Here is a 27,412-nt window from a genome sequence, read left to right as displayed (position 1 = left end):
TCGGGCGACCAGAGGTCCGAGGCTTAGGGGAGACCAGTGGGGGGTTCTGTAGGAAGCAAGGTGTAAGGACCGAGGAACATTTGGTTTGTGGCCACCCGAGAGACGTCCTCCATGCGCCTGCGAAGGAACCTAAGAAAACGGGGCAAACATGAGCAAGATACAGATGAGAATTAAGGGGCCTAAGATTGGTGTTAGCCAGGTATAGAGGGTGGATCGCCACCAATCGGGAATTGGGGAGGCGGACTGTTGGTGTTTGCGTTGGAGTTCTTCTCTTAAGCGATGGAGGGCGTTTACAGCAGCATTCCTCCTGTAGGAAGAGGCAGGTACCTCCTTTGTCGGCCGTCAGGAGATCCAGGGCTCGTCGATTCTGGAGAGCGACTCGGGCTATGGAGGTGATTTGGCGCTGGAGAGAGGAGATGGAGGCGGCGGAGCCTTCAATGGCTAGCTGGAGTTTATGTTCTCAGTCGCGGGATGTTGAAACACTATGTGTTAGAGCTCCCCGCCCACCCCCCCCCAGGCCTGCAGCGACCAGGGAGGAGGCGAGAGAGATGCCTGCGACTAGAGGAAGAAAGATAGCTCTTTTCTGTCGGGTAAAGGGCGGCGTGATGAGCGAGGAAAATTTGGCTTGGCTATACAGTGTGAGTTGTGGGACGAGAGTAACGGGGATACATGGGAAGGGGGAGGGAGAATTGATCTCTTTTGTGAGGGAACCATTGCACCAGAAAAACATGCCTGGTGGTGCTTCAATTGATGTGTTTACCGTGAGGGATGGGTTGCAAAGAAACCCAGTATCAGCTAGATTTGGGCGGCTGCCGTAACAGATGGTGAGATTTTTGAATCAAGGAATATGGGGACTTTTAACGGGGAAAAAGGTGAGTTTGGGGAGGTGTAGGAAGTAGAATTGAAGGGCTGGTCGAGTGGGATAGCAGCCAAGGGTGGCCGGCCAAGCGAGGCACGTAGAAAGCAGTCGGAGATGTTACCTATTCCTGTGTGGTTGAGTATCTGTAGTGTTTGTTTGGTCAGTTCGGCTGCTGCTGCTAGGGCCCGAAGGCATGGTTGCCATCCCTGAATGGTTGGGTCTAGCTGTTTGGAGAGGTAAGCCACGGGGCGGTAGGAAGGCTCTACAGGCTGGGCAGGGAGTCCAGTGGCTATTCCGGCCCGTTCATCCACAAAAAGGTGAAAAGGCCGGTTTGGGTTGGGCAGAGAAAGGGGAGGAGAAGATATCAGAGCGTTACGGAGGGTGAGAAAGGCCTGTTGAACGGCGGAAGGAGAGGTGAGGGGTCCTTGAGGGGTTTCTTTAGCGGCTAGATATAAGGGTTTAGCGAGGAGAGCAAAGTTAGGGATCCAGTGTCGGAAAAATCCTATAAGGCCCAAAAAAGAGAGAATTTGTTCCGCTGTTTCCGGAGGCTGGAGTTCACGGATAATCCGGGTGCGATCGGCTGTTAGACCTTTGGTGGTGGGGGTAAGGTGGAGCCCCAGGTAGGTTACAGAAGATACAGATAACTGAACCTTGGCTGGGGAGACCCAATAACTGCGAGAGCCAAGGTAATTGAGATCTGCAGTATGTTGTCTTGAGAGGCTGAGAGATGGGCTACAAAGGAGGAGGTCATCTACATATTGAAGGAGTGTGCTGGGGGTAAGGGAGCAGGAAGTGAGGTCCCGTGCCAGCGCCTGACCGAAGAGGTGAGGACTGTCGCGGAAGCCCTGGGGAAGAACTGTCCAGGTGAGCTGACTGGAAGTATGAGTATCCGGATCCGTCCAGGTAAAGGTGAAGAGGAAATAGGAGTCGGGATGTAGGGGGATAGTGAAAAAGGCATCTTTGAGATCCAGAACCATAAACTGGGTTGTGGATGGGGGGATATGGGAGAGCAAGGTGTATGGGTTTGGTACTACTGGGTGGAGAGGAATTATGGCCTCATTGATTAGTCGGAGGTCCTGGACCAGGCGATAATCCCCAGAGGCCTTGCAGACAGGCAGGATGGGGGTGTTGCAGGGAGAGTCAGTGGGGATAAGGAGTCCCTGGTTTAGGAGTCTGGTGATAATAGGTCGTAGGCCCCTAAGGTGAGTCTCAGAGATGGGAAATTGGGGCCTTGATGGAAATTTGGAGGGGTCCTTTAGGCGGATGAGGACGGGGGAATGGTGTGTTGCTATTATGGGCTTAGAAGTATCCCAGACTTGGGGATTGATTGGGTTCAGTGTGATTGGAAGAGGGGGATAGGAGGGGGAGGGTTCTAGAGACAGGCCGAGAAGAGGAAGCAGGAGTTGGGAGGGGACCTTAGGGTCAAGTCTAACCAGCTGGAGGGAGGCCCCTAAGTGGAAAAGGACATCTCGGCCTAGCAAGGGAACTGGGCAGGTTGGTATGACTAAGAAGGAATGAGTAAAAGGGAGTCCTTCGATATGACTTGGGAGTGGACCGGTCTGGAGTGGGAAGGATGGTTTGCCATCAGTACCCATGACCGAGATCTGGGAAGGAGAAACTGGCCCGGAATAAGTAGGCAGGACCGAATAGGTAGCCCCCGTGTCCACCAGAAATGAGATGGACTTACCCGCTACCTGTAGCATTACCCTGGGCTCGGCGATGGTGATGGGGGCCTTCGAGTCCGGGTGCCGTCAGTCGTCAGCCAATCCCAGCAGTTCGAGTGGTCATGCCGTTGGGTCGGCCTGCCCCCCGCGTGGAGACGCTGAGGGAGGGCCAGTCGTAGGGCAGTCACTCTTCCAGTGGCCCGTTAGCCCGCAGCGGCGACAGGGCTTAGAAGGAGGTCAGGGATTGGGACATCGGCGAGCCCAGTGGCCTTCTTTTTGCATTTGAAGCAGGCCCCCGGTGGGGTTGCCTTTTGCGGACCCCGTGGATGCTGTGATCCATGGGAGATGGCCGGCCTTAGGGCGGCTACAAGAGCTTGGGTTTGGAGGGCCACCTTCTGGTGCATCCGATCCTGTCAGCTGGATTCTGCCAAATCCTCACGGCCATTGTAGACTTTAAAGGCTATCTTTACCAGATCTCGAATAGGGGTTTGAGGGCCGTCTTCTGCTGGTTTTAATTTCTTTCGGATGTCCGGGGCTGATTGGGTGGTAAAATGGGTGGCTAGGACCGCTGCCCCTGCCGGGGTGTTGGGATCCAGCCGGGTGTAGAGAGTTAAGGCCTCTGTAAGGAGATTGAGAAAGATAGCTGGATTTTTGTTAGGTTCTTGGGTTATCTCTTTTAGTTTTTCAAAACTGACTACCTTATGAGCGGCAGCCTGCATGCCAGCCAGGAGGCATTGGATCATGAGGTCGTGTTTACGACGGCCATCTTGGCCATCCTGGTAAGTCCAGCCTGGATTGGTACCAGGTACGGCAGTCACTCCGACAGGCATGGAGTTGTCGGTAAGGTGAACCTGATCTGCATGGTTTGAATTCTTTCCCTCTCGTCAGGGGTCAGAGTAGAAGATAGGATCACAGAGATATCATGCCGGGTTAGATCATAAGCTTGAGAGAGGTAGCGAAATTATTTGATGTAGCGGGAAGAGTCGGCTGAAAAGGAGCCTAATCGTGTTTCTATTTGAGAGAGATCTTGGAGGGAAAAGGGAACATGAACTCTAATCCTTCCGCTCCGCTCCTGCTACCTCCCTCAGAGGGCAGAGGAGATTTGGATCTTGGGAGTCGTGAGAGCGTGTATGTGCACTAATTGGCGAAGCAAAGGGCAAGGGAGGAGAAACCGTTGAGGGAGGTGGGGGAGCGGTTGGATGGGCTGGAGCGGTTTTGGGATGAGGAGGGACCACCTCAGGGTAGGGTGGAGGCTGGAGAGGAGCTCTGGAGGGGGGAGAGGCGAGAGATTCGGGTGGGTCGCCTAGTGGAGAGGAGTCATCATCAAAGGAAATTAGGGGCTTGGATGTAGGAGATGTCTGTTTGGCAAGAAAGATCTGGGAAGTGGAATAATCGCTACAGAGGGAAGGGCGGGAGCGTAAATACCAGAAGGCCTGAACATAGGGGACCTCGGACCATTTGCCCGTCCTGCGGCAGTAATTATCTAGATCACGGAGGATGTTAAAATCGAAAGTCCCTTCAGGAGGCCATTTGGATTGATTGCCTAGAGGATATTGTGGCCTGGCCACAGTGGAAAATAAGCCGTCGGCAACGGAGATCTTGGGAGAAAGATCTTGGGAGAAAGGGCTGTAAAATTGGCTAGGAGACACCCCAGGGGGTGTCTTAGAATCTGGTTTCGATTCTGAGGTTCCCATGACCCCCAGTCTGTCCCTGAGTGAATGGAGAAGGAGAGGGGCGTGCCTGGTCTCAGTCTCCAATTCATGGCAGGTCGGAGGGCGGTCAGGCGATTGGGACGTCTCCACAATCACCCGAGGCCCGGCGGGTCGGAAAGCGGTCAGGCAATTGGGACGTCTCCACAGTTCTGTAGACCTCACTTGCTATATGGTCGGTCTTTTGATACAGGTATTTAATAGGTATTTGTACACGTATGGTAACCCTAATCTTAATTTTTCCATTCACCCCACCTATCCTTTTAGATAAGCATACTTCTAAGTCTATGAGTGTCTTTCTCTGTGGAAATATGTTCATTTGTGTTAGTTATTAGTTAACGCCTATAAGTGATATCATAGGATATAGGTCTTTTGCTTTCTGACTTCCCTCATGTTCTGTGATTATCTCCAAGCTCATCTATGGTGCCTAAAATAGCAGTGTTTCACTGTTTTCCATGGCTAATATTCTGTTGTATACATAGACCACTTCTTCTTTATCCATTCATCTGTTGATGGACATTTTGGTTGCTTCACTGTCTTGGCTATTGTGAATAAGGCTGCAGTGCAGCTTTTGCAGCCCGGGTCTTCTCGACTCAGGTCTCAGGTGAGAGGCCCAGTGGTGTGACTGCTGGATTGAATGGTACCTCAATTTTTATTTTAATTGCAGCTCCCTTCTGTTCTCATTATTGGCTGTTACCACTTTACATCTCACCAGCAGCTAGAGGGTACACAGTTCTCTAAAACCCCTTCAATATTTATTGTTTGTAGGCTTTTTGTTGATGGCCAGTCAACTGGTGTGAGTTGAAACCTTTTGGTAGATTAGAGTTGCATGAGTCTAATAATTACTGAGGTTGAGCTTTTATCCATTTTCCTTTTTTTTTTAAAGAGAGTGAGCCAAATTTACCTCTTCATATTAATTTTCTTGAAAAATTTGCCAGTTTTGAATTTTTCTGGCCATTCCCTACCTCCGCACAGTTGTTTAGGGCAGGTGTCCTTTACAGCCCTGAGTCCTCGCGAATGTTAAGTGACCATTAGATGTGGGTTTAAAGCCGCTCTTGTGGGAAACGGCCACAAGGCGACAGCATTTCTACATTTCCAACTCTGGGTTTTTGGGCAACAGAGCTTTCCTGGAAATCGTGTTAGTAAGCTTCAAATTAGAGTGGAATGTGCCAGCGCAAACCCCCAAGAGCTTATATCTCCTAAATTGTTGTTTGCTTTTTAAATTTATTTTTTATTAATTATCAGAGCAAATTTGATAAAAATGTAGATTCTCCTAGGTGTACAGTTTCTGGTTCATCCTATCAATGTATCTGTCTATTCCTCTTTGGATTCTTTCCTGTGTATGTTATTATAGAGTGTTGAGTAGACCTCTCTTCGTATTCCATAGGTATTTTGTGATTATATGTTTCATATGTATTAGTACATGTCTGTTAACCCCCATATCCTAATTCATACATTCCTTGCACCTTTCCATTTGGTTAAACATAATTTGGTTTTCTGAATCTATGCGTGTCCTTCTCTTGGAAATTATTTCATGGGTATCAATTTTTAGGTAACACCTATAAGCGATGTCATAGGATGTCTGTCTTTCGGTTTCTTTCTTACTTCAAGTTGGGTGATTATCTCTAGATCCTTCTATGGTGGTGCCAACGGCACTGTTCCATGCTTTTCCATGGCTAATATTCCATTGTGTACATGGACGACTTCTTCTTGATGCATTTTTCTGTTGATGGACATTTTGGTTTCTTCCAGGTCTTGGCTATGGTACATGTTGCTGCAGTGCAGGATTGCCGGCCTGTGTCTTTTTGATTCTGGTCTACTCAGGTGATAGGCCCATGAGTGGGCCTACCAGATCACATGGTAGCTCCATTTTTACCCTTAAACGCACCTCCATTCTGTTCTCACTACTGGCTGTTACCAGGTTACATCCCACCAGCAACTAAAGGGTACACAGTTCTCTAAAACCCTTTCAGCATTTATTCTTTGTAGACTTTTTCTGCTGATGATCATCCTGAAGGCTGTGAGGTGAACGTTTTTGTACACTGGATTTGCATGGCTTTATTAATTCCTGATGTTCAGCCTTTTTCCATTCCCGTTTTTTTTTTTTTTTTTTTTTTTTGGCTGTATGTGGGCCTCTCACTGTTGTGGCCTCTCCCCTTGTGGAGCACAGGCTCCGGACGCCAGGCTCAGCGGCCATGGCTCACGGGCCCAGCCGCTCCACAGCATGTGGGATCTTCCCGAACCGGGGCACGAACCCGTGTCCCCTGCATCGGCAGGCGGACTCTCAACCACTGCGCCACCAGGGAAGCCCTCCCGTTTTTTTTTAACAAAGAAAGAAAGAAAGAAAAAGAAACAGAACACAAATGTGCGTAAAATATGCCTCTTGAGACTGTCGTTTTGAAATGTAGACGTCTTTTGAATTTTTTGGTCGATATACGACCCCAGGATTTGTTTTCAGGGCAGGTGTGATTTACAGGCCTGCAATTATTTTGAAGCGCTGGGATTAAAGCTGCTGTTGCGTGAAACGGCCACAAGGTGGCAGCAGTTCTCCTTTACCAAATCTGGTTACTAGGGCAACAGAGCCTCAATGGAAGTCGTGTTCTAGGTTGTAATTTAGAATGGAATGTGCCAGGAAAAAGCCCCTTATGTTTATGTCTCACTACTTCTTGTTCGTTTTTTTAATATTTATTTTTTATCACAGCAAGTTTGATTTCAATGTTTGGTTTGTTCTAGGTGTGCAAGATGTCGTTCTTGTACACATAAACATATGTCTATTCTTCCTGGGATCGTTTCCCATGTACGTTACGACAGAATGTTGAGTAGTCTTCTCTTGGTATTCCGTAGGTCTTTGGTGATTATATATTTCACCTGTGTTTGTATATGTCTGTTAACCCCAATATCCTAATGTATCCAATCCTCACACCTTTCCATTGGTGAACCATAAGTTTGTTTAATGAATCTGTGATTGCCCTTCTCTGTGGGAATATTTTCACTGGTATCAATTTTTAGGTAACACCTATAAGTGATATCATACGATATATGTCTTTCTCTTTCTGACTTACTCCAGGTTGTGTGATTACCTCTAGACTCATCTACGGTGCTGCATATGGCATTGTGTCCTTTTTTTCCTTGGCTAATATTCCGTCGGTACATGTACCAGTTCTTCTTTGTCCACTCATCTGTTGCTGGACTTTTTGGTTACTTTTATTAATTATCAGAGCAAATTTGATAAAAAATATTTTGTTTCTCCTAGGTGTACAGAATCTGGTTCATTATATCAATGTATCTGTCTAGTCATCTTTGGAGCCCTTCCCGTTTAGGTTATTACAAAGTGTTGAGTAGACCTTCCTTGGTATTCCATAGGTATTTTGTGATTAAATATTTCATATGTATTAGTACATGTCTCTTAACCCCCATATACTAATTCATCCATTCCATACAACTTTCCATCGGGTTAAACGTAATTTTATTTTCTTAATCCATGCTTTTCCTTCTCTTGGAAATAAGTTCGTGGGTATCAATTTTTAGGTAACACCTATAAGTGATGTCATAGCATGTCTGTCTTTCAATTTTTTTCATACTTCAAGTTGGGTGATGATCTTTAGCTCCTTCTATGGTGGTGCAAACGGCACAGTTTTATTCTGTTCCGTGGCTAATATTCCATTGTGTACATGGACCACTTCTTCCTTGTCCCTTTTTCTGTTGATGGACATTTTGGGTTCTTCCAAATCTTGGAGATGGTAAATGTTCCTGCAGTGCAGGATTGCCAGCCGGTATCTTTTTCATTCTAGTGTGCTCAGTGATAGGCGCATGAAAGGACATACCAGATCACATGGCAGCTCAATTTTAACCTTTAAACGCACCGCCATTCTCTTCTCACTACTGGCTCTTACCAGTTTATCTCCCCGCAGCAGCTAGAGGGTACACAGTTCTCTAAAACCTTTTCAGCATTTATTAATTGTACACTATTCTCCGGATGATCATTCTGGTGGCTGTGTGTACGGTAAAAGTTTCTGTAGATTGGATTTGCAATCTTTATTAATTGCTGATGTTGAGCATTTCCATTCCCTTTTTCTTTTTAAAGGAAAACAAGAAAAGACAAAATGTGCATAAAATATGCCTCTTGAAATTGTCTTCTTGAAATGTTGACATCTTTTGAATTTTCTGGTCGAGTTACGACCCCAGGATTTTTTTTGATGGCAGGTGTCTTTTACAGGCCTGCAATTATTTTCAATATTAAGTGACCATTAGCGCTGGGTTTAAACCTGCTGTTGTGTGAAACGGCCAGAAGACAGAAGCATTTCTCCTTACCAAATCTGGTTACTAGGGCAAGACAGCCATAATGGAAGTTGTGCTGTAGGCTGTAAGTTAGAATGGAAAGTGCCAGGAAAATCCCCTTAAGATTATGTCTTATTCCTTCCTGTTCGTTTTTTAATTTAATTTTTACTTTTGATCACAGCCAGTTTGATCACAATGTTTTCTTTGTTCTAGCTGTGCAAGATGGGGTTCTTTTACACATATACATATATCTACTTTTCTTCAGATCCTTTTTCCATGTAGGTTATGACACAACGTTGAGTACTCTTCTCTTGGTGTGCCATAGGTCTTTGGTGATTATATATTTCACATGCGTTCGTATATCTCTGTTAACACCAATATCGTAATGTATCCAATCCTCACACCTTTCCTTATGGTGAACCCTAAGTTGTTTAATGATTCTGTAATTGCCTTTCTCTGTGGAAATATCTTCATTGGTATCAACTTTTAGCTAACACCTATAAGTGATATGATAGGATATGTCTTTCGCTTTCTCACTTACTACAACTTGCGCGATTACTTCTAGACACATCTATGGTGCTGCAAATGGCATTGTTTCATTTTTTCCCCAGCTAATATTCCATCTCTACATGTAGCAGTTCTTCTTTGTCCACCCATCTGTTGCTGGACTTTTTGGTTACTTCCATATCTTGGCTATTGTAATACTGTGCAGTGCACATGTGCCCTCCTGTGCCTTTCCAATTCTGTCTTCTTTTGTTATAGGTCCAGGAATGGCCCTGCTGAATGATATCGTAGCTCAGTGTCTACCTTTTAAAGGCATATCCATTCTGTTCTCATTAGTGGCTATTTCCAGGGTACGTCCCACTGAAAGTTGAGGGTTTGCATTTCTCCACAACACCTTCAGCATTTATTGTTTATAGGTTTCTTGCTGATGGTTATTCTGAGGGGTGTGAGCTGATACCTCTTTGTGGTTGAATTTGTGTGTGTCTCATAATCCACTGAAATTAAGCTTTAATGCATGTCCTTTTTATTTTTCAAACTGTGATTACAGCTTAGCTCTTCAAAGTGTTTTCTTAAAGTATGTGTCACATTTTGAAATTTTTTGGCCCTAACCTCCCTCAAGACATTCTGAGGGCAGGTTTCATTTACAGCCCTGCACTACTTGTTCACATGAAGTGACCATTAGCACAGGCTTTAAAGCTGCTTTTGCAGGTAACGGCCAGAGGGTGGCAGCCTTTCTACGTTCCCCACGCTGGTACTAGGGAAACAGACCTTCCTGCCAGTGGTGTTCCTCGGTTATAAATTAGAGAGGAATGTGCCCGGATAAACCCCCAAATGCTTACGTCTCCTTACTTATGTTTGTTTTTAAATTTAAGTTATACTTTTTATTGGAGTAATATTCCATTGTGTACATGGACCACTGCTTCTCGGTGCATCCCTCTGTTGATGGACATTTTTGTTGTTTCCAAGTGTTGGCTATGGTAAGTATTGCTGGAGTGCAGAATTGCCAGTCTGTGAGTTTCTGATTCTCATTTTCTCAGGTGATGGGTCCAGCAGTGGGTATGATTGATTGACTGGTAGCTCAATGTTTCCCTTTTCAAAGCACGTCCATTGTGTTTTCATTAGTGGCTCTTACCACGTCCCCCTTAGAACGGAGGGTACGCACTTCTCCACAATCGCTTCAGCATTTATTGCTTGAAGCATTTTTGCTAATGGCCATTCTGACTGCTGTGAGCTGATAGGTTTTTGTAATTTGGGTTTGCATGTCTTTATAAATTCCTAAAATTCATCCTTTTTCCAAGCCCTTGGTTCTGTTTAAAAAAGTGGAGAAGTGTGCATACAATATACCTCTTGAAATTGTCTTCTTGGAAGGTGGCCCTCTTTTGAATTTCTTAATCGATTTTCGACACCAGGAGTTTTTTGGTGGACAGGTGTCATTACAGAACTGCACGTTTGGTGAATAGTTAGTGGCCATTAGCATTGGGTTTAAAGCTGCTGTTGTGTGAAACGGCCACAAGGAGGCAGCACTTCTCCATTCCCCAATCCTGGGTAGTAGGGCAGCAGAGCCTTTCTGGAAGTCGTGTTCCTAGGTTTTAAATTAGAATGGAATGTGCCGGGAGAAACCCCCATAAGTTTATGTCTCATTACTTCTTGTTGGTTGTCTTAATTTTTGTAATCAGGGTAATGATTAGAATATTGTTTGTCCTAGCTGTACACAATCTGGTTCATTTGTACCTTATATATGTCTATTCACGTACAGATCCTCTTCCCATCTAAAATATTACACAGTGTTCCATAGACCTCCCTTGCTATAGGGTCGGGCTTTTTGACATATGTATATAATATGTATTGGTGTACGTAACACTGACTTTAATGTATCCATCCCCACCACCTTTCCTTTTAGATAAGTATAGTTTTCTCCTACATCTGTGAGTGTCTTTCTCTGTGGAAATATTTTCATTTGGGTCCGTTATTAGGTAACGCCTATAAGTAATATCATAGGATATAGGTCTTTTGCTTTGCAACTTACCTCATGTTCCGTGATTATCTCTAGGCTCACCTGTGGTGCCTCAAAGAGCAGTATTTCATTGTTTTCCATGGTGAATATTCCATTGTGTACATGGACCTCTTCTTCTTTATCCATTCACCTGTTGATGGACATTTTGGTTGCTTCACCGCCTTGGCTATTGTGAATAAGGCCGCAGTGCAGCTGTTGCAGCCTGTGTCTTCCCGATTCTGGACTTCTCAGGTGAGAGGCCTAGCGCTGGGCCTGCTGCATCGAATGGTACCTCAATATTTACTTTTCTAACGCAGCTCCCTTCTGTTCTCATTATTGGCTGTTACCACTTTACATCTCACCAGCAGCTACAGGGTACACAGTTCTCTAAAACCCCTTCAGTGTTTACTGTCTGTAGACATTTTGCTGATCGTCAGTTGACAGGTGTGATTTGTAAACTTTTTGTAGATTAGAGTTGCATGAATCTAATAATTCCTGAGGTTGAGCTTTTATTCATTTTCCTTTTTTTTTTTTAAGAGAGTGAGTCAAACCTCTTATACTGTTTTCTTGAAACATTTGCCTCTTTTGAAATTTTTTGTCCATTCCATACCTCAGGACAATTTTTTTAGGGCAGGTGTCCGTTACAGCGCTGAGTCCTTGTGAATGTTAAGTGACCGTTAGCTGTGGGCCTTAAAGCCGCACTTGTGGGAAATGTCCACAAGCCGGCAGCATTTGTACATTTCCCACTCCCTTTTTGGGCAGTAGACCTTCCTGGAAATCGTGTGGAATGTGCCAGGGAAAACCCCCAAGAGCTTATATCTCCTTTCTTCTTGATTGATTTTTAAATTTAATTTTTATTAATTATCAGAGCAAATTTGATAAAAAATACTGTGTTTCTCCAAGGTGTACAGAATTTGGTTCATTATATCAATGTATCTGTCTATTCATCTTTGGAGCCCTTCCCGTGTAGGTTATTACAGAGTGTTGAGTAGACCTTCCTTGGTATTCCATAGGTATTTTGTGATTAAATATTTCATATGTATTATTAGTACATGTCTCTTAACCCCCATACCCTAATTCATCCATTCCATACAACTTTCCATCGGGTTAAACGTAATTTTATTTTCTTAATCCATGCTTTTCCTTCTCTTGGAAATAAGTTCGTGGGTATCAATTTTTAGGTAACACCTATAAGTGATGTCATAGGATGTCTGTCTTTCAATTTTTTTCATACTTCAAGTTGGGTGATGATCTTCAGCTCCTTCTATGGCGGTGCAAAGGGCACAGTTTTATTCTTTACCATGGCTAATATTCCATTGTGTACATGGACCACTTCTTCCTTGTCCATTTTTCCTTTGATGGACATTTTGGGTTCTTCCAAATCTTGGCGATGATAAGTGTTCCTGCAGTGCAGGATTGCCAGCCAGTATCTTTTTCATTCTGGTGTGCTCAGTGATAGGCGCATGAAAGGACCTACCAGGTCACATGGCAGCTCAATTTTTACCTTTAAACGCACGGCCACTCTCTTCTCACTACTGGCTCTTACCAGTTTATCTCCCCGCAGCAGCTAGAGGGTACACAGTTCTCTGAACCCCTTCAGCATTTATTGTTTGTAGACGTTTTGATGATGGTCACTCAACTGGTGTGAGTTGAAACCTTTTTGTAGATTAGATTTGCATCAGGCTAATAATTCATGAGGTTGAGCTTTTTGACAAAAGGATCCAAAGAAGAATAGATATATGTGTACATGTAAAAGAAACACATTTTGCACACCTAGAACAAACAAGAGATTGTAGTGAAATTTGTGTGATGAAAAATAAAAATTAAATTAAAAAAACAAACCAGAAGTAAAGAGACATAAACTTCAGGGACTTTTTGCTGGCACATTGCATTCTAATTGACAACCAACAACACAACTTCCATTATGGCTCTTTTGCCCTAGTAACCAGATTTGGTAAGGAGAAATGCTGCCGCCTTTGGCCGTATCACACAACAGCAGCTTTTAAACCAGCGCTAATGGTCACTTAATATTTAAAATAATTGCAGGCCTGAAAATGACAGCTGCCATCCAAAAAAATCTAGGGTCGTTAATCGACCAGAAAATACAAAAGATGTCAACATTTCAAGAAGACAGTTTCAAGACGCATATTTTACACACATTTTGGCTTTTATTTTTCTTAAAAAATGGGGGAATGGAAAAATGCTCAACATCAGGAATTGATGAAGCCGTGCATATCCAATCTACAGAAACGATCACTTCACAGCCGTCAGAATGATCTTCAGCCAATAGTCTACATACAATAAATGCTGATGGGGTTTTAGAGAACTGTGTACCCGCCAGCTGCTAGGGGGATGTAAACTGGTAACAGCCAGTAGTGAGAAAATAATGGAGGTGCATTTAAAGGTAAAAATTCAGCTACCATGTGATCTGGGAGGTCCTTAGATGCGCCTATCCCATGAGCAGACAAGATTGAAACAGACACAGGATGGCAATCCTGAACTGCAGGAATATTTACCATAGCCAAGACTTGGAAGAAATCAAAATGTCCAACGACAGAAAAATGCACACAGAAAAAGTGGTCCATCAACACAATGGAATAGTAGCCATGGAAAACAATGAAAGAGTGCCGTTTGCACCACCATACAAGGACCTACAGATAATCACCTAACTTCAAGTAAGAAAGAAACTGAAACACAGCTATCGTATAACATCACTTCTAGGTGTTACCTAAAAATTGATACCCACGTATTTCCAAGAGAAGGAAACGCATGGATTAAGAAAACAAAATTATGTTTAACCAAATGGCAAGTTGTAAGGAATGCATGAATAAGGATATGGGGCTTAACAGACATGTACTAATACATATGAAATATATAATCAGAAAATACCTATAGAATACCAAGAAAGGTCTACTCAACACTCTGTAATAACCTACATGGGAAGGGATCCAAAGATGAATAGACAGATACATTGGTATAATGAACCAGATTCTGTACACCTAGGAGAAGCAAAATATTTTTTATCAAATGTTCTCTGATAATTAATAAAAATTAAATTTAAAAAACAATCAAGAAGTAAGGAGATATAAGCTCTTGGGGGTTTTCCCTGGCACATTCCACTCTTATTTGCCGCCTACTAACACGATTTCCAGGAAGGCTCTACTGCCCAAAAACCGAGTGGGAAAAGTACAAATGCTGCCGGCTTGTGGACGTTTCCCACAAGTGCGGCTTTAAGCCCACAGCTAATGGTCACTTAACATTCACAAGGACTCAGCGCTGTAAAGGACAACTGCCCTAAAAAAATTGTGCTGAGGTAGGGAATGGACAAAAAAATTCAAAACAGGCAAATGTTTCAAGAAGATAGTATGAAGAGGTAAGTTTGACTCACTCTCTTTAAAAAAAAAGGAAAATGAATAAAATCTCAACCTCAGGAATTATTAGATTCATGCAACTCTAATCTACAAAAAGTTTACAAATCACACCTGTCAACTGACGATCAACAAAAAGTCTACAAACAATAAATACTGTAGGAGTTTTAGAGAACTGTGTACCCTCTAGCTGCTGGTGAGATGTAAAGTGGTAACAGCCAATAATGAGAACAGAAAAGTGCTGCATTAGAAAAGTAAAAATTGAGCTACCATTCAATGCAGCAGGCCCACCGCTAGGCCTCTCACCTGAGAAGTCCAGAATCGGGAAGACACAGGCTACAACAGCTGCACTGTGGCCTTATTCACAATAGCCAAGATGGTGAAGCAACCAAAATGTCCATCAACAGGTGAATGGATAAAGAAGAAGAGGTCCATGTACACAATGGAATATTCGCCATGGAAAACAATGAAATACTGCTCTTTGAGGCACCACAGGTGAGCCTAGAGATAATCACGGAACATGAGGTAAGTTGCAAAGCAAAAGACCTATATCCTATGATATTATTTATAGGCGTTATCTAATAACGGACCCAAATGAAAATACTTCCACAGAGAAAGACACTCACAGATGTAGGAGAAAACTATACTTATCTAAAAGGAAAGGTGGGACGAATGGATAAATTAAGATCAGTGTTACGTATACCAATACATATTATATACATATGTCAAAAAGCCCGACCCTATAGCAAGGGAGGTCTATGGAACACTGTGTAATATTTTACATGGGAAGAAGTTCTGTACATGAATAGACATATATAATGTAAAAATTTTGGTTGCTTTAAATTTACAACCTAGGAACGCGACTTCCAGAAAGGCTCTGCTGCCCTACTACCCAGATTTGGGGCTGGAGAAATTCTGCCTCCTTGTGGCCGTTTCCCACAACAGCAGTTTTACTCCCATTGCTAAAGGTCACTAAATACTCATCAGAGGTGCAGCTCTGTAAATGACACCTGCCCTCCAAAAAAAATCCTGGGGTCTAAAATCGGCCAAAAAATTCAAAGGAGGGCAACCTTCCAAGAGGACAATTTCAAGAGGTATATTGCACTCACACTTTTTTCTTTGCTTTCCTTTTAACAGAAAAGAAAAAGGCGTGGAAAAATGATGAATTTTAGGAATTTTTAAAGACATGCACACACAAATTATAAAAACCGAACAGCTCACACCAGTCAGAATGGTCAAGAGTAAAAATGCTGCAAACATTAAATGCTGAAGGGGCTGTGGAGAAATGTGCACCCTCGGTTCTGAGGGGGACGTGGTAAGAGACACTAATGAAAACACAACGGAAGTGCTTTGAAAAATTAAACATTGATCTACCACTCAATGAAGCATACCGACTGCTGGTCCTATTATCTGAGAAAATGACAATAAAATAGTCATAGCCTGGCAATCCTGCACTCCACCAATATTTACCATAGTCAACAGTTGGTAGCAATGAAAACGTACATCAAAAGACGAATGGACAAAGAAGTGGACGATGTACTCAATGGAAGAGTATTCCAAAAAATATATATAATTTAAATTTACAAAACAAACATAAGTAAGGAGACATAAGCTTGTGGGGGTTTATCAGGGAACATTCCAGTCTAATTTATAAAAGTGTCCATCGACAGACGATGTGGCACATACATACAATGGAATATTAGCCATAAAAAGAAACGAAATTGAGTTACTTGTAGTGAGGTGGATAGACCTAGAGTCTGTCATACAGACTGAAGTAAGTCAGAAAGAGAAAAACAAATACCGTACGCTAACACATATATATGGAATCTAAAAATATAAAATGGCTCTGATGAACCTAGGGGCAGGACAGGAATAAAGACGCAGACGCAGAGAATGGACGTGAGGACCCGGGAAGGGGGAAGGGTAAGCTGCGACCAAGTAAGAGAGTAGCACTGACATATATACAATACCAAGTGTAAAATAGCTAGCTAGTGAGAAGAAGCTGCACAGCACAGGGAGATCAGTGCCTTGCGCCCACCTACAGGGGTGGGGTCAGGAGGGTGGGAGGGAGACGGAAGAGGGAGGGGATATGGGGATATACGTATGCATATAGCTGATTCACTTTGTTATACAGCAGAAACTAACACACCATTGTAAAGCAATTATACTCCAATAAATATGTTAAAAAAAAAAACAAAAGCAAAACAAGGATCCGCCTGCCAGTGCAGGGGACACGGGTTTGCTCCCTGGTCCAAGAAGATCCCACATACCTCAGAGCAACTAAGCCCATGAGCCACCACTACTGAGCCCATGCGCCACAACTTCTGAAGCCCGTGTGCATAGAGACCATGCTCCGCCACAAGAGAAGCCACTGTACTGAGAAGCCTGTGCACAGCAACCAAGAGTAGACCCTGCTCGCGGGAACGACAGAAAGCCCACGCACGGCAACGAAGACTCAACGCGACCAAAACTTAATTAATTAATTAATTAAAATGTAGATTAAAAAAAAAACAAAGAAAAAATCACTGCTGGGAATTCCCTGGTGGTCCAGGGGTTAGGAACCCGTGCCTCCAGTTCATTGGGCCTGAGATCAATCCCTGGTTGGGGAAGTAAGATCCTGAAACCCGGCATCACAGCCCAAATAAAAACGAAATAAAATAAAATACATGAAAATAAGAAAAAGAAAGAATCTGATTCAAGGTCTAAAGGGTGAGAAGGTGTTTATCAGGCCAATATGTGGGGAGAAAATCTTTCCCATTTCAGTAAGTAGCACCTCCATTTACCCAGTTACACACCATTAACCCACACTCCCCACATCCAATTCATCACTTACTCCTATTCGCCTCCAAGCCATCACTAACCTTCCAAATATGACTCTAACCTGCCTGCCTTACTCCACCTCCAAGGCCACCACTGTGCACAAAGCCAGCCTCCTAATGAGTCTCCCCAAATCTTCTCCTGCCCGCTCCTATCCATTCTCTTACAATAGCCACTATGGTGTCTGAAAAAGGCATCTCTGCTAACATCACTTCTCTGTTTATACCCTGCAATGGCTTCCCACGAAGTTTAGGATAAATCCCGAACAGATGATGGACTGGAGGTTGAAAGACCAGAAGGAGGTAGGGTGTTGGGTTAGAAAGAGGGATAAAGGGTCTAGGCAAACAGCGAAAAGGGCTGAAAAGAAAATGATCAGCACTTGTACAACAGTCCTGCTGCAGGCAGGAGAATGCAGGAATAGCGAAGGAATACCAATAGCCACTTTTTATTTCTGCAGTGCCTTTGCAATTCCCAAAGTGCTTCACTTATGACTGTGATGCTCAAACCTAGCTGTACATTAGAATCATCTGGAGAGATTTTTAAAACTACCAATGGCCAGGCCTCACCCGAAGCCAATTAAATCAGAATATACAGTTCACTAGGGCAGGAATTTTGTCTGTTTCGTTCACTGTCCATATGAAAAGTACCTGGCCTATACATGGTACTCAGAAAATATATACTGAATGAATAAATGAAGGAAGGAATGTACCACTATCACCTGAGATCCAAAGAAGAATTCTTTTCAAAACTGAGTAACCAGGCAACGTCAGTTACCATGGCAGCCCTGGGAAAAACATTACCAAGTGACACTAACACTCCCAGGGGCCTACATTTGTTTCCACAGTAAGTAAACTTTTCTCATTTCTAAAGTACTATACTGTGAAATATGCATCTCAGTCACAACTAGAGGTTACTCAATGTCTGCTGTGAGCAGGAGGAAAAGAGAAGGGCCTTACACAGTATCTAAAGCAATGACACGAAGAAACTAGGGGCCACGGGCAGAGACACACAGGCTCAGACAGGCTCCAACCTCTATGACATGCTGAGGAGATTCACTTTGTAAGGGCTCGAGCACGAGAAAGCAGCCACTAACCAGCTACCCTGTCTCAACTATGTGGAGAAAGTCAATGTAAATGCTTACCTATGTATTATTCTTTTCTGATCATTCTTTCAGTGTATCCCTTCTGGCTTTGTGCAAAGCGATTCTTCGTTTTGTACCTGAAAAATGAGTGGCACATGTAAATGGATGAAACTTGTCAGAGCAGACATCCAAGGAGCTCTTCAGCTAACGAACGAGGAGCTCCGAGTTCTGGGAAAGAATCGCAAAAGTGGTGTAGAATCACAATATCTTAGAGCATCCTTTATATGAAATCCCCTCTTTCATATCACCAGTCACTGGTCATCAGCCTATACATGAACTTTGCAGTGACAGGAAACCCAGCACTGTCTAGACAGGTCTAGGCACTTCTAGTTGCTACAGCAGTCTATATCAAGTTCAGAATCTGACTCCCTGTCACGCATCAGTCCCAGTCTGCCTTCTGCAATGGTACACCCCATGGCACACCTCATCTCTTTTCCACCTGGCACATTTCCCAAACACATGAGGACAATTTTGTTCTTCCTAAAGCTCTCTTCTCCCACGTCACCCTCCTAAATCACTCCTTCCTTCCTGTGTTTATGACTTTGAGGAGCCCCCAAGGTTTTCTCATCCCAAGGCCGTGACAAGCAATGGCATCAGTGTGCCTGCTACAGATTCTAGGAAAGGGGCAGGGCCACACAAGGGTCTGGCAAATGTGACTGACAACCTGAAGGGAGAGTACATGTGAGAACCTCAGCCTCTCTTCAGTCCTCAGCCTCTATCCAAGGTTTCTCCATAGCACACTATTGACATTTTGGGCCAGATAATTCTTTTGGGGTGGTGGGGAGGGCTGTCCTATGCCTTGTACGATATGTAGTAGCATCCTGGCCACTACCCACTCGATGTCTGCAGCACCGCCCCACCCGCCCCCACACCCCGGATGTGACAAAGAAAAATGTCTCCAGCCATTGTCAAACGTTCTGGAGGACGGGTGATGGCAAAATCACCCTCACTCAAGAGCCACTGCTCTATCCAATGACTCTGTTCACCCATGAGTACTCAAAACTCTCTCCTCGGGCTTCCCTGGTGGCGCAGTGGTTGAGAATCTGCCTGCCAATGCAGGGGACACGGGTTCGAGCCCTGGTCTGGGAAGATCCCACATGCCGTGGAGCAACTGGGCCCGTGAGCTATAATTACTGAGCCTGCGCGTCTGGAGCCTGTGCTCCACAAGAAGAGAGGCCGCAATAGTGAGAGGCCCACACACCGCGATGAAGAGTGGCCCCGCTTGCCACAACTAGAGAAAGCCCTCGCACAGAAATGAAGACCCAACACAGCCATAAATAAATAAATAAATAAAAATAATTTAAAAAAAAAAGAACTGAATTTGTAAAAAAAAAAAAAAAAAAAACTCTCTCCTCTGCTGGCTTAACAGGTAACTCTCCAGAACGTCTATCGTATAGCAAAATGCTATCTGAAACTTAATAGTATGTATCTCTATAACGGTATCTGATGAAAGTAAAACTCTTTCTCCAGATGTTAAGAACCTCCCAGGTGGTTAATCCACGTTAACCTTATCTCCTACCCCAGGCCCTGGAAATTACAGAAATGATCAGACACCCATTTTCGGGATCCGTTCAAGAAGGACCAGTAGTGTAAGGCTTTTTGGCAACCTGAACAGCTGAATTCAAGTAAAATATTCTGCCTGACCATGGCTTTGTGAGACAGGCCACAAACCTGTCGCAGGACCCTCCTCGCTGCTATTTACAGAATTGTGCTATCTGACTGGGAAGCCGGTGGAGGTGAACTACCCAAGAAAGCAGTGGGTTCAGGATGAGAAGTTGGAAAGGGTGACAAGGGAGGGGAGAATGAACCTCAGCTGAAAAGAAAGGGGAAAAGTACCAAGAGATGAGTTCTCTTGACTTTAGAGAAGATACGCTGAAAGCCATCAGCTTGCCCTCGGGGCCCTCAGCTCTCTGGGGAGCTCTAAGGGAAGGGTGAGCCTGGACCTACGACTCCGGACTCCTGGTCTCGGCCCCCAGGCCTGACCATTCACTCAGACTCTCAATAAATACTTGTATTCAAAGACCTTACACGGGGACCACATCTGGGAAAACATCGTCGCACCCTCATAAGTCACAGCGGGAGACCCGAACTGGCCAAGCCATGACAGGAGCTGTGAGGGCGACAACAGAGCATGGCAGGGATCGGACATCAGATCGCCAGAAGCCCTCCTCCGCCCTCCTGGTTCGTAATGCCAGGGCCCCATCGCCGCATATCGCCGGACCCCGGTCCTGCCTCCGTCGCGCACCCTTCCCCAAGGTTGGCCGGGGTCTGGAGTCACCATCCCGTTCGGACCTACAGACCTCGCCGCTGCTGAGCTCTACAGATACCGCTCCTTCCACACAGTTCGCCGATTCCGCGGGCCTTCCTGAGCCACGCCAGCCACCGTCCGCGAGGCCTTGGCGCGCCCGTGACGTCACTGTCGTGCGCCTCTCCCGCAACAAGGGGAGTATGGCTCTGGCAGGGCAGCTGTGGCTGTGGTTGCTCGCGGCTCGTTTGCTTCTGGCGCCTCGCCGGGACCTGATGGTCTGCGGTCCCAACGAGCCCCTACCCGTGGTGCGCATCCTGCGGGATCTACAGCGGTGGCAGGAAGAGAGGCAGAGTGGGCAGCGGAGCCCCCCGCGGCCGGTGCTGGCGCGACCTGGGCTGCTGCTTATGTCAGCGCGGCGACCGGAGTTGAACGAGCCGTCACACCTCACGCTGGGCCCTTGGAACCCGCGCCACTCTCTTCGCGCGGCTGGAGGAATCCGCGCACCCACGCGGACCATTTCTCCATCGAGTGCGCGCAACATGAGACTCCAGCGCTGCGGAACCTTTCGCCCAAGGGCAGCTGAACCGAACTGGGTCTGGAGCTCCGCGTTCTGAGTGCACTACAAGAGGCTGCTCTCGAAGTTGTTCGGCCCACAACCGTGGAGTCGAGTACCATCCCCCCACTCCTTCGCAGCCGCCACATCCTCTGCGCCGCAGAAGCCGGCAGTGGCAAAACTGTCAGCTACATGCTACCTCTCCTTCAACGGCTGTTGGGCCAGCCAAGCCTGGACCCCTGTCGTATCCCTGCTCCTCGAGGCCTGGTTCTTGTGCCTTCTCGAGAATTAGCCGAACTGGTGCGTGCCGTGGCCCAGCCCTTGGGCAGCTCCTTGGACCTCCAGGTGCGGGAGTTAGGGGGAGGCCATGGCACGAGGAGGATCAGGCTGCAACTGTCCAAACAACCTCCAGCAGATATTCTGGTGGCCACTCCGGGGACTCTGTGGAAGGCCCTGAAAACTCAACTGATCAGCCTGGAGCCGCTCTCCTTCTTGGTGTTGGATGAAAGCTTCCTGGAACTGGTGGATTACATCTTGGAGGGGAGCCATACAGCAGAAGGCCCAGCTGACTTAAAAGACCCCTTCAATCCCAAAGCTCAGTTAGTGCTGGTGGGTGCCACATTTCCCGAAGGTGTAGGCCAGCTGCTGAGTAAAGTTGCCAGCTTAGACTCTCTAACCCCCGTTACCAGTGACAAGCTCCACTGCATCGTGCCTCATGTCAGACAGACATTCATGAGGCCGAAGGGAACAGAGAAGGTGACTGGGTTGGTACAGATCCTCAGGCAGCATGACAGAGCATATAGGACTGGCGCCACAGGAACTGTTCTGGTGTTCTGTAATTGCTACAGCACTGTGAACTGGCTGGGGTATATATTCTGGATGACCACAAAATCCAACACTTAAGACTGCAGGGACAGATGCCAGCCTCAATGAGAGCAGGCATCTTCCAGTCCTTCCAGAAGGGCTCCCGAGACATTCTTCTCTGCACAGACATTGCCTCTCGGGGCCTGGACAGCACCCAGGTGGAACTAGTCATCAATTATGATTTCCCTCTCACCCTGCAAGACTACATCCACAGAGCAGGGAGGGTGGGCCGGGTGGGGAGCGAGGTGCCAGGCACCGTCGTCAGCTTTGTGACCCATCCCTGGGACGTGAGCCTGGCTCAGAAGATTGAACTGGCAGCTCGCCAGAGGAGAAGCCTTCCAGGACTGGGGTCCTCAGCGAGAGAGCCTTTGCACCAGCAAACCTTATTGCAGCAGGCTTATATATGATGCCATAACAGGGACCTTTCCCTCTGTGCTGGATGGGTGAGCACACTTGTCAGTAGGGTGCTCTGGGCTGCCTAGTCACCTTCTGAAGACCCGGGCTGCTGTCTGGCTTCAGAAGGTAAGTTGCTGGCTAACACTTGAGGGTGAACTACTGAGCTTGGCTCTCTGTAGTCTTTCACGTGAAGAATAATGTCGATCTTGGCTCTGTATTATGTCATGGTTTCTAACAATAAGAGATGTTTCTATGGGTGTCCCTTAATAACAGTTTCCAATGGGGCAGAATTCAGTAGACTCTGAGAAGATTCACACTCCAAACTACCACACTTAGGACGAAGGCTCTTTCAATTGATGTTTTAGTTTAAATTTTGTTTCCTGCCCCCAAACATCCATTAAGCCTCCAAGAGAAGGAAAAGGGGATGTGACTAGCAATAAAGAGAATTTTTCTTCACAACAATGGCCATGGCAAGCTTAGGCACTTTTGGTGAAATCTCTCTGGGAAGTACTGGCAGAGGAATAAAAGGCAAACTGACACAGAAATATTGCTTGGTGTGCATTTCCAGGCTCTGCCTTCTTTCTCATCTCTTGGTGGCAGGTGGAGGAAGAGGAGAAAAGGTTAAACTTTTTTATAAACCGGCAGAATAAGCTTATAACGTCCTCTCACTATCTCTGCATAGGTTCTAGTCTCTGCAGCATTATATAAGCTTTGCCCAAAGTAATGAACTGTTGAAAGTCAAAATGTAATACTCCACCAAACAACTTAAAAATGCTTGCGCACTGGAAAGGGTTAAGTTGCAGAGAACACAAATGGACCCAGAGCAACCTTTGCCGAAAGAGAATATTGTGCTAAATGTACAGTCATAGCTCTTTTCCATATGAAGCAACAGTCAGAAGGATAAAAGAACTTGGTCAAAATCACACAAGTCAGTAGGAAAGAATCTGGTCTGTCTGTCCTAAGGGTTGTGTTCTTTAACCACCAGGCTAGCTTTTCTCAAATCTGATTCATGCATAGAATAACTATACACCTCTGCTTGCCTTGAATATTCCGTTTATACATATGCCTGCTGCAGTTTTTAATATTGCCCACTTTGACTCCCAAAAGCAACCGAGAATACACAATAATTTGGTCTCTCTATCCATGGACCACTGTGGTGGGACTGCCCAGGAAGCTTATTAAAAGTGCAGCTTCCTGAGCCCTACTCCAAATCTAGATAAGTTTTCTGAGGGTTGGCTCAAGAATCCAGGTACAAGGCTTTTTAAGTGGTTTTGTGGAACCCCCAAGGTGATTCTCTCGCTCTCTTAAGTTAATAAACCATTTATTCTGCCTCCCCCAGATGCCCAGCCAGGTCCTGTTAAGGTAGGAGTCCCCACACCACATCAGAGGGATGCTCCCAGCCAAGTAATCTCTGGAGCCTTGGAGATTCTGAATGGTCTCATGCTGGCCCACCTGCCGTGACAAACCTCCGCCAGAGCATTCCCCTTCACATTTTACCTTCTACCACTCCAAAAGGCAGTCTGCTCCAATGAGGCCTGACTTCGTCTGTCCTAACGGGCACCCACTGATTCAAGCAGTTTAGGGATAGAAGGTGCTGTGGTTCTCAACCAGGGTGGCCCAACCTCTAAAAGGGTAGTCCAGTCTCTACCTCCTGGGCACATCCCCTCTGCAACAGCCCCAGTAAACGAAGGTCCCATCTTTGCTTTTTCAAGGTCGGCAACAGGGAGTCTCCTCCTAAAGAAGGTTCTCTCTCATTGCCACACTATCAAAAGCTGCCCCAAATGTGGTTCCTTCCTGTGGGCCTGATCAGGCTAAGGGCAGAGTTGTCTATTTCCTTCTCTGAGTCGGACCAAGTCGTCTTACTAACCCCTCTTCACAGTGTTGACCATGATTTTCACGGGGGCTGCTGCTGAGCCTTTATCTCATCCTTTCATGGTGGAGAGAGAGAGAGGATTATAATGATTTTTACTTCTAGGGGAGAGGGGAGTGTAATGATTATGTTGTCATTTTGTATTATGTCCTTTTGTCATGAATTTGTTTTGAATTTCATATTAAAATGGGCCCACCATTCCCACTTTATGAGGTCATTCAGCACCCTCATTTTGCACCTTTAACATCTCTCTCAGTATCACTTGGAAATGTTTGAAATGGCATGAGCTTGTCCTCACATTCCTATCAGCTGTAAATCCGGAGCCCCGGCATGAACGTAACCATTGAGCAGAACCCCTCTCCACTAGCTGTGTAACACTGGGTAGGCTCCTTAACATCTTGGTTTTTCTAAGCCCTCAGGTGTAAAAATGTGAGGGTTCTATGAATTTATATTTGGGGCAGGACAAGGTCGAGAAGAGTGTGTCTTTGCTTGTATTCTTCCAAACTGGAATGTCTTCCCTCTCTTCCCCATGGGTCCAAATCTCACTTGTCCTTCAGGCCCACTGCCAAGGAGCCTTCCCTGACTCCCCAGTCCACACAATTCTCTGCCTCTTAGGGTCAGTGCCATATAACCTAGCTGTCTCTTAACGTTAATCTTGCCTCTCAAGCCAATTTCAGAATGTGGGTCTCTCTTGCCCTCCTGGGGCCCCTGGGGCTGTACCAGCCCACCTGCAGGCCCCACGTGGGGTGTCTACTAGACTAGGGCATGGGTGGGCAAGCCCAGGTGTGAGGGACCAGGCAGAGTACCTCTGCCTCCACCCTGCTCTCCTCCACAAAACTGCCCCTCCTCCTGAAGCCTGACCCGCAAGTCACAGGTTCCTTATTATGGCCTCACTGGGTAGTGATGACCTCACAGGCCTTCTCACAGTTTCCATGGCAGCGTAACTATGGAAATGTGCTGCCCTCAGAGAAACTTCCCTACCAGTTCTCCACCAGATACCAATCTCTTTGGTTGTCTGAGAGAGAGTGTCTGACCGGATCGTCTATATTTACTCAAACCTGTGCTCTGTTCCCTGGCTGGGCAGTGCAGCAGGTACACCGAGACCGGGCATCTGTAGAAGAGGCATGGTGTACACACAACCTCACCTGGCTGCCACATGTTCCTGTGGGGCTTGCCCACTACGTAAACCTCAGCACTTTCCCAGCTGTAAGTAATACCAGTGACCTGGGACACCTTCAGGGTCCCACAGTGCTCACTGCTGAGGACAAGTGAAAGGTCATCCCTGAACTAGTGTTCAGGAAGCTTCTGATCTTTATAAATGTTGCCTTCTGCTTTGGGCTACAGGATGCTTCCATTCAGACCCTTTCCTGATTGGCCTCTTAGCAAAAGACAAGCGCATTTTTGTTGGCAGATGGTAAACGGAGCAGTTTGAGGAAGAGGGCCACTCTTGAACCGCACCTTCCAACCCAGGCGCCTCTGTGCTGTCCTGTACACATCTATATCGGTCCCCTCAGACACATCCCATACTGAGCTGCTGAGTACTAGGGGAGAGGGTGGTGCCCTATTCATGGGAAGACCGGAAGGACCAAGGGGGGTGATGAAGCGCTAGTGAGACTGGAGGGCTGAGCAGACGGTGTCCCAGGAGGCTGGGTGGATATGAGCCTACACTTGGTACCCAGAACCCGGTTCTGAGTCTCCTGATCACTTCTGCCTCAGTATTTGGCCTTGTTCTAATCTAGATAAAAGTATCAGAGGGCTAGAGTTCAGTGTGGTTGTAACAGGCATTATAAATGGGGCCCAAGAGGGGTTGCCAAAGTGGGAGGGGTCCTTAACCAATTTATATTAGATTATCTTTTTCCAAAACTTGAAAGACGTTTCCATTAAAGCTTCAGAAGTGACACACTGCAAGAAGTGTTTTCCCTGTTGTGGAAGGGAGAGATGGAGAGGATCATGGTTGCAATTTCTTTCGGGTTCTACTGTTTTCCCTGGAAACAGTGAAGAGACTACCTCACCTGATGCAGCCGTAGGCTCTAGGAATTGCTTTTGCAGCCAGTGTCCCTTCTCTAGGGACTCATAGAGGTGATGGGCCAAGTCTGTGTTTTGGATGCCAAGTAGATTAAAGGTCTTCAGCCAGAAACTGGGAGAGACATGAGAGAGGGAAATTCTGGCAGGAGACTGTGTACAGCAGAAGTGACTGATCAGTTCTGATTTTCTTTGCAGCAGCTGTGGCTCCCATTACTCCTCCTACACCTGGTCACTACCATGTCCTCAACCGAGGGTGTGGAGAAATGCAGTTGGGCCGGCATGGGGAGACATACTGCCTGGTTGGTGGCTACCGGGCCTACGGGGATGCTCCTTTGGCCACGCCAGCAAAGGCGGAAGCCGAGAAGCCAGTCCCCAGGTGTGCTCCCGAGAGAAAGCATGCTCCAGAAGAGTCGGATGAAGATCTCGGTTTCTCCAGACCCCAAATCCGGCGATTGTAGCATGGTGCCAGGAGGCGGACTCCACAGAATCTTGCTGGCTGAACCATTCTGAAGACAGGGCAATGGTTTAACTGCCTAAGACAGCGAATGCCTCTTCCTGCAGTGACCCCTCCCGCCCCCCTCAACTGCCCACTGCCACAGATTAGAACCTGCGTCATTCTGTCTGAGTCTTTCTCAGCCAGGAGCCTCCTTGCACACTCAATGGCCATAAGCAAGGAGCCTCAGAAACTGAAGTTTGAAATGAGAGTCTGCCCTGAACATCCCAGGGCGGAAGCTGGCCTGGAAGAAAACCTGACATTCCTCTGCTCAATCCTCAGGGGCCCCTTTGTGAGCTGAAGAAAGTCAAGTCTGCACTCTGGAAGCCGAGGAGGATGCAGGAGCAGATACAGGGTGCAGAGAAGCCTTAGCAGTCTACCACATGGGCTCCTGCCCTGAGCCATTGTCAGCGGCCACCACCACAAACCAGGGGGGAGCTGGGCTTTTTGAAACTGAAAGCAGCAATCTGTGGCTTCCCAAAGAGCCTCCTGCCTGGGGTCTCAGGAGGCAGGATAGAGAGGCCCAGGAAGCCCTGCTCCCTGAAGCAAGAACAGGATGGAGAGTCGAGCAGCACGCACCCTGCCCCGAGGTTCACATGCTCCTTTATTGCCAGCCCTTTCCGTCCCCAG

General features: G+C 46.2%; 1 long non-coding RNA gene and 1 pseudogene across 3 annotated transcripts in view; one reads left to right on the top strand and one right to left on the bottom strand.

Annotated features, from left to right (window-relative positions):
• Positions 1–2,852: 2,852 nt before the first annotated feature.
• Positions 2,853–27,412, bottom strand: part of LOC308618941 — a 61,682-nt gene continuing 37,122 nt past the window's right edge. Inside the window, exons 3-4 of one of the 2 annotated variants that reach the window (XR_014016103.1) lie at positions 18,334–18,410; positions 2,853–3,142 (exon numbers count right to left, since the gene is read on the bottom strand). This is a non-coding gene — a long non-coding RNA (uncharacterized lncRNA). Of the gene's footprint in view, positions 3,143–11,097; positions 11,159–18,333; positions 18,411–27,412 lie in introns of those variants that run through there. The other variant, XR_014016104.1, reaches the window with a different exon arrangement.
• On the top strand, positions 20,782–26,679 carry LOC308618939 (putative ATP-dependent RNA helicase DDX28; annotated as a pseudogene). Its single transcript, XR_014017888.1, has 2 exons — positions 20,782–22,520; positions 26,485–26,679. The product of XR_014017888.1 is annotated as a putative ATP-dependent RNA helicase DDX28 (transcript).

The sequence above is a fragment of the Mesoplodon bidens genome (assembly GCF_964165515.1).
Source record: "Mesoplodon bidens genome assembly, chromosome: 6".
NCBI classification, from domain to species: Eukaryota; Metazoa; Chordata; class Mammalia; order Artiodactyla; family Ziphiidae; genus Mesoplodon; species Mesoplodon bidens.
This window is presented reverse-complemented; position numbering and strand designations above follow the sequence as displayed.